This window comes from Loxodonta africana, chromosome 3, assembly GCF_030014295.1.
Source record: "Loxodonta africana isolate mLoxAfr1 chromosome 3, mLoxAfr1.hap2, whole genome shotgun sequence".
In the NCBI taxonomy this organism is placed as follows: domain Eukaryota; kingdom Metazoa; phylum Chordata; class Mammalia; order Proboscidea; family Elephantidae; genus Loxodonta; species Loxodonta africana.
Genome location: NC_087344.1, coordinates 97,507,621 through 97,517,785, shown reverse-complemented (window position 1 = coordinate 97,517,785; position 10,165 = coordinate 97,507,621). Strand labels below are relative to the sequence as shown.

General features: G+C 34.7%; 1 protein-coding gene across 7 annotated transcripts in view; it reads left to right on the top strand.

Moving 5' to 3' along the window:
• Nucleotides 1-10,165, top strand: part of OMA1 (OMA1 zinc metallopeptidase) — a 108,448-nt gene that overhangs the window by 89,529 nt on the left and 8,754 nt on the right. For 2 of the 7 annotated variants that reach the window (XR_010321396.1, XR_010321400.1), the window contains one exon: nucleotides 6,551-7,459. The exons of 3 other annotated variants lie outside the window; for them this stretch is intronic. The gene's annotated coding sequence lies outside the window, so the exon portion shown is untranslated. The remainder of the gene's footprint in view (nucleotides 1-6,550; nucleotides 7,460-10,165) is intronic. 2 more of the 7 variants (XR_010321398.1, XR_010321397.1) reach the window with 2 other exon arrangements.

Sequence of the window (10,165 nt, the reverse complement as noted above, 5' to 3'; positions counted from 1 at the left end):
AACTTTCATCAGAAGTCTTTCCTAAATTCTGAATTGTCATTTCATCATCAAGTTACTGAGACTCTTCAGAAGGTTTAAAAAAAAAAAAGTTCTTTCAGGAAGTCTTTAAAATAATTGATTAGTGAGTATGAAGAAAAATGATTGGAGAAACATGTTATTTGGGAGTTGATGAAAATTATTGAAGATATTTTTCTTCTAAAAATAAACTTTACTAGTTCAAAAACTTAATTTCAAAACCTCATATAATTCCTTACATTTCTCCCCCCAAGTGATTAAATTCAATTTGAAAGTGATAAAACTCTATTACAATATTGGGAATAATTCAGTGGTTGAAGTGAAACTGATATTGTTAATTAGAATACATAGTCATAACTCAGAGATTGGAATTCCCTATCATAGGTCTACTTTCTATAATGAAAGAAAGTGAGTCCTTAGGCAATATATAGAATTGTGGGAGTCTTTTTACTACTAAAGACTAATTTTTTTTTTTTTAAACTGAAAAGAGTACAATGTTATATTCCACCTAAGGCTCTTGTTCTTTGACTGCCTTGACAATATGCCCGAAGTGATGTATATCACAAAGGTAGTCGGAAATATAGCACCAGAGCACAAAAAAGTCTAGGCCAGAGATGAGGATTTCAGAGTTACTCAAAAAGAGGTAATAAGATGAGAGCGGGTGCATTTACCCAGGAAATAGTACAGAACTCGATCCAGGACAGCGTAACAGTATTAGTTGGTTTCCACATTTAATTGATACGAGAAAGACAGAGCCTGTAGGTGAATCAGGTTCATAGGAGAACCAAAAAATGAAGATTCTGTGGTTCTATGATAAGAACACAAATTTTGATAAATTCAGCGTTTTAATTTGACTTACGAAGATTGCATATCTTTACTTCTTACTGGATTCCTTGACTGTCATCACAAAATATATTCTTTATTACCATAGCATGTCAACACTTAAGATGTTTTTCATTTACACTTTATACATTCAACAAATACTTATTGATCACCTGTTCTGTGTTAGGTTGCAGGTGTTGTAGGTGCCATGAACAAAATAGAGGAAACCTTTGCCCTCCTGGAGCTTACTCTGAAAGGGAGACAGACAATAATTACAATAAATTAGTAATATACAGAATAGATCACTAATATATAGTGTAATAGTAAGTAATAAGTATTAGGGAGAAAAAGGAGGAGCTAAGAAGGACAGGTAATGTGCAAGCAAAGATGGGGAAGGGGTGCCAGAATAGCAGTTTAAAATAGGGTTGGTCAGAGAAGATTTCACTGAGAAAATGATATTTGAACAAAGACTTGAAATAAATGAAGGCATAAGCTATATGGCTATCTGAAGAAAGAGCCTTCCAGACAGAGGGAATATTACGTACAAGACCCTATGGTAGGAGTGAAGCTGGCATATTAAAGGAACAGCAAGGAAATCCTAGTGGCTAGAGTGGGGTGAGCAAGAGGAGCAGAGGGGGAGGGGGGCAAGGGAGACCTCATAGCCACTCTAAGGACTTTGGCTTTTGCTCAGGAATGGGTTGCCAGTGAGGGTTTTGAACAGAGGGGTAGAGTGACAGGATCTGACTTATGTTTTAAAAGAACATGATTGACAGCTCCTACAAAGCAGTACAGTCATATAATTTTGGAGTGTTTAATATAGTACACCTACTCCTCACTTATCGACTGTCTCGTTATCTGACATTTCCCATTTATGACAATAGTAAAAAATCTGCTACCCGACTATTTTGCTCATTAATGGCATACATCTGGCAGTAACGAACACCCAGGTGTGAGGCAAGAGTAATTCTGGCTGTGATGGTTAAGGTTATGTGTCAACTTGTATGGGCAGTAATTCTCAGTGGCTTGGCAATTATGTAATGATGTAATTTAGCAGTAATGTAATGATGTAATTTGACAGTAATATAATGATATAGTTATCCTCCATTTCGTGATCTGATCTGGTCATCCTCCATTTTCATGTAACACCAGTTTTCACGTAACGACGTGGTCTTTGGAACCTAACCATGTTGATAGTGAGGAGTAGGTGTATATTGTTCAGAAAATATACTACTTCCGTTTTTGTTTCGTTTCTAAATCAAGAAAACACCCCCAAATTAGAATATATACCCTTGCTGTTTTTTTAATGTGGATTCCAAGATAAAGCATGTATAAGTACCTAGTTAAATATAATCCTAAGTATAATATCATCTATTAATATTTAAAAAGGATAATATAAGTTTGTAGTCATAATAATATTTGTAGTTAATAAGCTGGTATGTTATAATTTTATTTACTTGAAATAATTGGGTAAATTTAGGAAACACATATACCACATATTTTGGTTACCATAACAACTTGGGTGAAAAAATTGAAGAACAGATGTTGTATCAACCTGTTGATGTTTAATAGTATGACGGTTTTAAAATTATACTCTGTAGTTACACTCTTCAGACTTTACATTTATATATTTTGCCATAATTTGTCCTTCAAAGAGATACCGTATTTAACTTTTTTTCCTATAAGAATTTTTATACAATATGGATAAATATGAATAAGGAAAATTGTATATAACCCAGGGTTGAAACTTACTTGAAAGATTTATTTAAAATGGCAAGCATTTAGATTAAATGGTTAAGTGCTCAGCTGCTAACCCAAAGGTTAGTGGTTCAAACCTACCAGCAGCTCTGTGGGAGAAAAATGTGGCAGTCTACTTCTTGGAAACTTATGGGGCAGTTCTAATCTGAACTATAGGGTCGCTATGAGTCGAAATCGACACGATGGCAACGAGTTTGGTTTTTTGGTTTTCTCTCCCCAGGTCCCTCTCTCTGCTGTCCCTCCCCTCCATGAGGGATAAGAGGGATGGAGGATGATAGACTATATAGGAAAAACATTTAATTTGGATTTATCAGTTGTTTGGGGGTATGTTATTATAATTATAATTTTGAATAGGATTCATTTTTAATGTTCTTAGAACTCTCAATGCCAGCTTTCTTTGTAAACTTAAAAATCTCAGTGCTCAGATTTACTACATTCAGTTTTTAGATTATCAGGATAACTCAGTGGGAGGCTGTAAATGCTTGCATTTTAATCCGAGTCCTTTAAACTCTCAGGAAGCTGAGGGTTTGAACTTATGTGTAAATCATTCCTTACGCATTTATAATTGGACAAAGTAAATTCATAAATCATTAATATTAGACATCTCATGAGTAGAAAATAATGCTTGTGTTTAACATTGAAGTGAAATGTCGTTGTTGGCCAGTGTACACAGACATACACTGTTCACCTTACAGAATTTCATTTCGTCTGACATGGAGAGTGTTGAGGAAAAGGCAAATATCATAGCAGCTGCTGTAATCGAATTGGCCTCTGAATCATATAAAGCCAGAAAGCCTGACAGTAACGTTGTCTAAAACCTTAACAAAACATTATGGTGCATGTGATGTGTATACTTGAGGTTGAAATGAATGGGCTATTAGAAAAAATTGCTTTTGGGGGGAAAGGGGAAAAAAGTAATGATATTTTTAGAAAAGCACGTTAAAAAAAAATGGAGGTGATTTTTTTCCCCTTGAAATGTCTTGGTTTCTATTTTCAAAGGAAGCTTCTATGTCAATCACAAAGCCTCTCAGGCATTAGGTTTTTTTTTCCTTCCTTTTGTTTTTTAAATGTTATTATAGTTTATTTTTTATGAATAAGTAATTGCTGTTATACTCAGTGCATAGTGCATAGAATCCTGATGTATGTGAGCAGTTGTTTAATAAATACATTTGTTGTTATTGGGAATAATATAGCCATTTTTTAATGCATCATTCTCATACGTTAGGAATGGTTGATTATAAAATGTTTTTTTGTTTGAAAACCTTTCTGTACTACCTTATCAATCCAGAGAACAATTGAGCTGTGTAAAAGTGGGCTTAATTTTTAAATTATTTATATGTATTTAAATTTTCAATTATTTATGTATGTTTACTTTAGACCACTTCAGAAATTAGCCAGACTCTAATTTCCATTGCAGTTTTTGAAAAGAAATGCGATAAAGGATAAAATTTTTTAAGGTAAAATTATGACCCCTACAAATATAAAATGAACGCATCTAAAATTTTATTTACCTCATTAATTGATTAGGGGATCAATGGTATGTTACGACGAGTTCACAGAATTCGAAGAGCCGCAAGTATGCAGCCAGTCCTCAGGTTACAAACACCTGACTTACAGTCAACCCTCAGTTACAAACCAATCCCCGTAAAGCCTATTATATTAAAAATGTGAGGTGTGTACAATGGTTTGTAATAACAAATGGGCACTACTTTGCAACATGCATCAAAACATTATTATTATTATTACTGTATTATTACGTTAAAGGTGTGTTTGGAAGCGTTTCTTTACTGGTTTTTATGCATAGAAAGGTACATTGTATGCTATACACTAAGACAAATATTTGGTTAACATTACATAGGAACCATACTTAACTGTTTTGACTTGTGAATAAATTCGATTTAAAGACAAATTTAGGAATGGAACTCATTTGTAACCTGGGGACTACGTGTATTGGCAATAAGGAATGCTGAAATTAATCTATAAATAGATGCAAAGCTGATCTATTCATATGGCAGTAGTCAGTTACATTCCAGCAAACACAGTTCACTTCCATGGGTAAGTATCATCTGCATTACCATCAGTTTTCCATAATTTACAGAGTTGTAAATTTTTTCGGTTAAAGTAGCTCAAAGAGCATGAAATGCAGCAATAACCCCAAATGGTACACTTTTTGCAATTTCAAAGTGTTGCACAATTTTTCTTGTTTTTATTTCTGTTATCATTCGTCTTTGAAGAGGAAAATACCAAATAAAATCATCCTATCAAGTTAATATATAAACGTTTAAGTGTTTTGTTATTGTTAAGTAGTCACATAAGCGCTATTTTTGTTGTATTTCTAGTCTGTCTCTTAAAGTAGCATCCTACTATTTTCATTCATTTCTGTTAAATTTTTTGCTAGTGAGTTTCTGCATTGAGATTAGTGATGCTAAAATCCTTAGGCTTTTTTGGAAAGTATATGCTTGCCTATAGAAATTTAGATGGAGGGAATTGGAAATAGACTGCATGATATAGGAATTAGTTTCATTTTTAGGAAATACTTAGATCTCTCGTGAGCCATTGGTATTTAGAATTAAAGACATAAATGTAAAATCAAGGGTAAAATCATGGAAATTCAAAAATGACAGGAAAAGGGAACACGGAGGAAGATTTTTTCTTTACATTTGATTTTTTATTATGAGTGTTTTTAAACACATGCAAAGGTGGAGAGTGATTTAATGAACCTCCATTTCCCACTCATTCACATTCGCAGTGTCAACACTTTTGTCACACTTGCTTCATCTGTCCCTTTTTTTTTTAAAGAAGTATTTTAATGCAAATCCCAGACATCAGGCATTTCACCCCATCTGTAAACATTTCTGAAAGTAGTGCCATTTTCTTCCATGATCATACCATTATCATGCCTAAGAAAATTTGTAGTAATTCCTTAATAAAATTAAATATTCTGTCCGTATTCAAATTTCCCTGTCTCAAAGTATATTTTTATGATTGATTTGTTCAAATCAGAATCCATCAAGATCCACATGTGCATGTCATTTGGTCAGTTGTTACGTTTGACCTCAGAACAGTGCCCCCTTTCCTTTGTTTTATCTGTTTTTGCACTTGTCTTTGTCTTGCTGAACAAATCTGGTTCCACATTTTGAATTTATCTGATTGCTTCTTTGTGATGTCCTCTAACTTGTTTTATTCCTGTAAATCGAACTGACAAAGTTGAATTTTACTGAGCCCTTTCTTAAAGAAACCCCTCACTCATGTGTATCTGGAGGCTTACTGTAAACCACTGATTCGATGGACTTAATTATCTGTTTATCTGAGTATAAGTGTTTCCCTCATCTCCCCAAGCTTTTTCTCCCTCATTCTTTACAATCTCTGGGCACCCAACCTTTTGTCTCCCTCTGGGTCTTCAAGGATCCATGTGGCCTTATTGTAAGAAAAGAAAACATTCTGAACAAAATGGCCCTAAATCACAAACCTGGTAAATCACTTACCCATCCCGATAACCAGCCTCCCTTAACTTTCCTTTAAAAAGCTCAGTCCTTTGTCTTAGCAGAATAGGAGCTGATCTCTTTCATGTGTTACTCCCTTCTGTTAGTCCTTTCTTTTCCTGTACAGGAGTCCTTTGAATACACGTTGTCCTTGCATGTTGTAAGATTATCCAGTACAATTATGTTCTTTGACAGAACTGAAATTTTGTCAAGAGTATTTTCCAGGTTGTGCAACTATGCTTCATACTGCTTTGCTTCAGGATGCTCTGAATATCTGGTTGCTTCACATTTAGTGATGCCAGAGTCGATCAGTGGGTTCAGGTGGTGACAATCTGACTCCTTTGTAGAGGTGGCTTTCCCTTTTATGGCCACCAAATGATAATGGGGTGGTAATTTAGCACCTTGCAAATACTCAGTTCAGCAACCTGAGAACTTGTTTTGATCGAGGGACTGTCTTCCTCCTCTGTCTCAAAAAGCTAACCTGAATGTGCATCATATGAGGAACATATATAGAACTATGAAGAAGGAGCTCAGAGCAGCCAAATCAACCCTACTGGAGTAAAAGACATTACAGCCAGATTTTTCTCCTATTCATGAGTAGATTTAAGAGGTAGGTAAGAGAATTTTTAAAAATCAGAATGATATAAGTATACAAGAGTTGGAAAAAGAGCTGAAAAGAAAGATGCTAGTAATTTTATTAAAAAGGTTTATTGACTGCTGTGTTCTGGGCGCTGTCCTTAATTAGTAACAGCCCAACAACCCTCATCCAAACTAAATTCAACAATAAGAATCAAAAACAGAGCCTCTGAAATGCTCATTGTCTCCCAGTAAAATAGACTTTAAAAAGTAGAAAAGGCTTAAAAAAAAATCTCAAATCTGAGGTCTAATTTATAAGTTTTATTTCATTGATAAGGACAGCCTAGCTGGCAAGAACTTGTACTGAAATAGTGCCACCTGAAGCTTGCATGATTAGTCTGATTTAACTACACTGAAAGTGGTAAAAGAAAAAAGAATGACTTTAAAAATGTAAAAATATCCATTTTGGAAAATTGCTAAACTTGTAAATACACAGAGACGCAGTAAAACTTTCAGTGGAGGCCATAAAAAGCAAAGGCTCATTGATGCTGAAGATAGAGAACATAGCATAGCCAGATTAAAATACTACACAACAAAATACAGTCTAAAAAATGGAAGACTATTGAAGAGATAAAGGGAAATAAAGCTGCATGTGACAGTGATAAGACCAGTAACTTCGCTTATTTATTCATAATCTTCATTTCCTTGACGATGGTTTTTTTATGAAGTTTTTTCGTTTAGATGACAAATTTCAAGATGGATTTCTTAAGAAGATTCCCAGAGCATCCTGCATGAGAAGCCCTGAAATGGTGATACCTGGATATTTAAACTTATCACGTTTAATCTTCTTTGCAAAAACAGGTTCTTACAAGTTGCCAGGGTTAAAAGAGAAAATTTAAAGAACACAAGAATAAAAATGATTTTGGACCTTTTCGAACTTGGGAGAAGTGTAAGAGTTTAGGGGGAAAGAAACCAAACAAATTGAAAAACAATGGAACAAATATTCTTAGGTATGGTATCTGTATGGTATCTAGTCAAATCAACTTTTTTTTCTTTTAAGATGGAAAGATCCCTTAATAAATGGAACACATAGAACAGTTTGTCAGTGAAGTACTCAGTAGCCAAAAGCCATTGAAGATCAGGAATTACATAAAATGGATAGTTAGTTGTTCGTATATATTTGTGAATTATAGCTTGCACTGTGCCGTTCTTAGAAAACCACAGATCAAGTAAGAAATTAACAAAAAACAGAGATGAATAAAATGAAAAATAAAATTTAACTGACATCAAAATGAAACACTAGGAAAAAAGTGTATATTTTCATTTAAAATGCACATAAGCATCTCATAAAAATATTGGTCATAAAACTTGGACAAAAATAAAAATGTAGTTCAAGTTGTCAGAACACAGTCAAATTAATATAACAAAAATTAAAAGATGGTCAGCCACGTGAAAAGTAAATTCTGTACATATAAGGCAAGAGAGAAATCTATAAACAATAAGAAAATATCTTAAAAATCAGTAAATTTTATAATAGTTATATTTTCATGAGTTCCTGCCACGCCTATACTTAAAGCAAATTTTATCAATTTAATTGTCTAAAAAGAAAATGAGAAAAGAAATTAGAGAAGTATAACAAGTGCCCCGAACAGGGAAAATATAAATAATAAAACTAAGTAGAAATAAGCAAAATGACAATAGTTGATTCTTCGCGAAATTTAGTCAAAGTGATGATCATTGGATCAGTTAATAACACAAAGAATAAAATGGAAATAGGATCAGGAGAAGAACTACAATAACTAACTTACAAGAAAACCAAAATACTTGCAAGAATGTTATTTTTAATTAGATGGTGTTAAAGGAGCCCTGATGGTGCAGTGGTTAAGCACTTGGCTGCTATCTGGAGCATTGGCGGTTCAAACTCAGGCAGCAGCTCCATGGGAGAAAGACTTGGCAATCTGCTTCCATAAAGATCACCACCAAGAAAACCCTATGGGGCACTTCAACATTGTTCCATGGGGTTGCTGTGAGTTAGAATCGACTCGATGGCACCCAACAACAGTAGTCCAGGTCAGAATGAGAAGTACTTAAAGCGTGCTTGTATTTGTGAATTGCCAAAGTGGCTCCAGCTAGAAGTAGAAATTATAACTAGAAGGAACCTCCTCAGATTTATTTTGGAAAGAGGTAAGATGTAAATAAATGAAAACAACGCTGTTAGAAACCCAAAGGGTCATAACAAATTAGCAAAGAAAAAGACATCTAGCCCCGATGGGGATCTACTGCAGAGAATTTTTTTCAAAAGTTCAAAAAACAGTTGTTCAGTGAAAAATTAATTCTAGGTTCAAAATATAGAAAGGGACATTGTTAATTATATAATTCATTTTATGAGCATAAATGATTTTGTCTTGACAGTTTGATAAGAGCAACACCTTTAAAAGAACTTACAGACCGGGGTCATTAACCAGTAAACAGTACAATACTACTTTACAGTAATCATTCACTATGAGCAGGTACCTTATCCTCAGGTGCATGGGTAGCATAACAAAAGTAATAGATGAGGAAAGTTACAACTCTAATTCCTCTTTCTATTCCCTCCATATTCTACCCATGAGAAATACTGTCAGGTGTCTCCACAGTGCACTAGGAATCTGCTCGCTTCTCCTATCACCACTGTGACTACCCTAGTAAAAGTCATCATCATCTCTCCCCTAGATTACTGTAGTCATTTCCTGTTTTAATCTTCCTGCTTTCATTTTTTACCTCAAACCCTCTCAGTCCATTTTCAGTACAGTAGCCAGAATGACCTTTTTAAGGTCGTTCCTTTGCTTAAAACTTCCAGTGATTGCTTAACTAACTTAGATTAAAAACCCAAACTCCTTACTATGATCTTCCAAAAATCAAACCAAACCTACTGCCGTTAAGTCGATTCCAACTCATAGCAACCCTATAGGACAGAGTAGAGCTGCCCCATTGAGTTTCCAAGGAGCGCCTGGTGGATTCGAACTGCCGACCTCTTGGTTAGCAGCCGTAAGAAGTCACATAATTTCGCTACTGCCTACCTCTTCGACTTTATAATGTATCACTGTCCCCTGGTTTTCATTGGGTCCAACCACACAGGCTGTCTGTTGGTCTTTCATGTTGAGCTTGTTTCCTCTTTACATTTCCTCTTCTTGCTGGTTTCTTTTCCTGGAATGTTCTTCAGTCAGTTCTTTACACAAATATCACCTCCCTTAGGAGGTTTTCTCTGATCCCCCAGAATCATATAGGCTTCATTCCATGCCGCCATTCTCTAACAGTTTACTGTTTAGTTTCTTCATGTACTTAACTAGGTATCTTATTGTCTCTCTGCTCCCCTAGAATATAAGGACCTTGTTCACTGCTGTATGCCTAGGAACTATGACAGTTACTGAGATGCTTAGTGAATATTAGTTAAATAATTGCATGATGTGTAGTAATAGGAATGGTAAGTAAGGTAATACTTGGTTAAAAATAGAGGAATTGGGCAATGAAGTTGG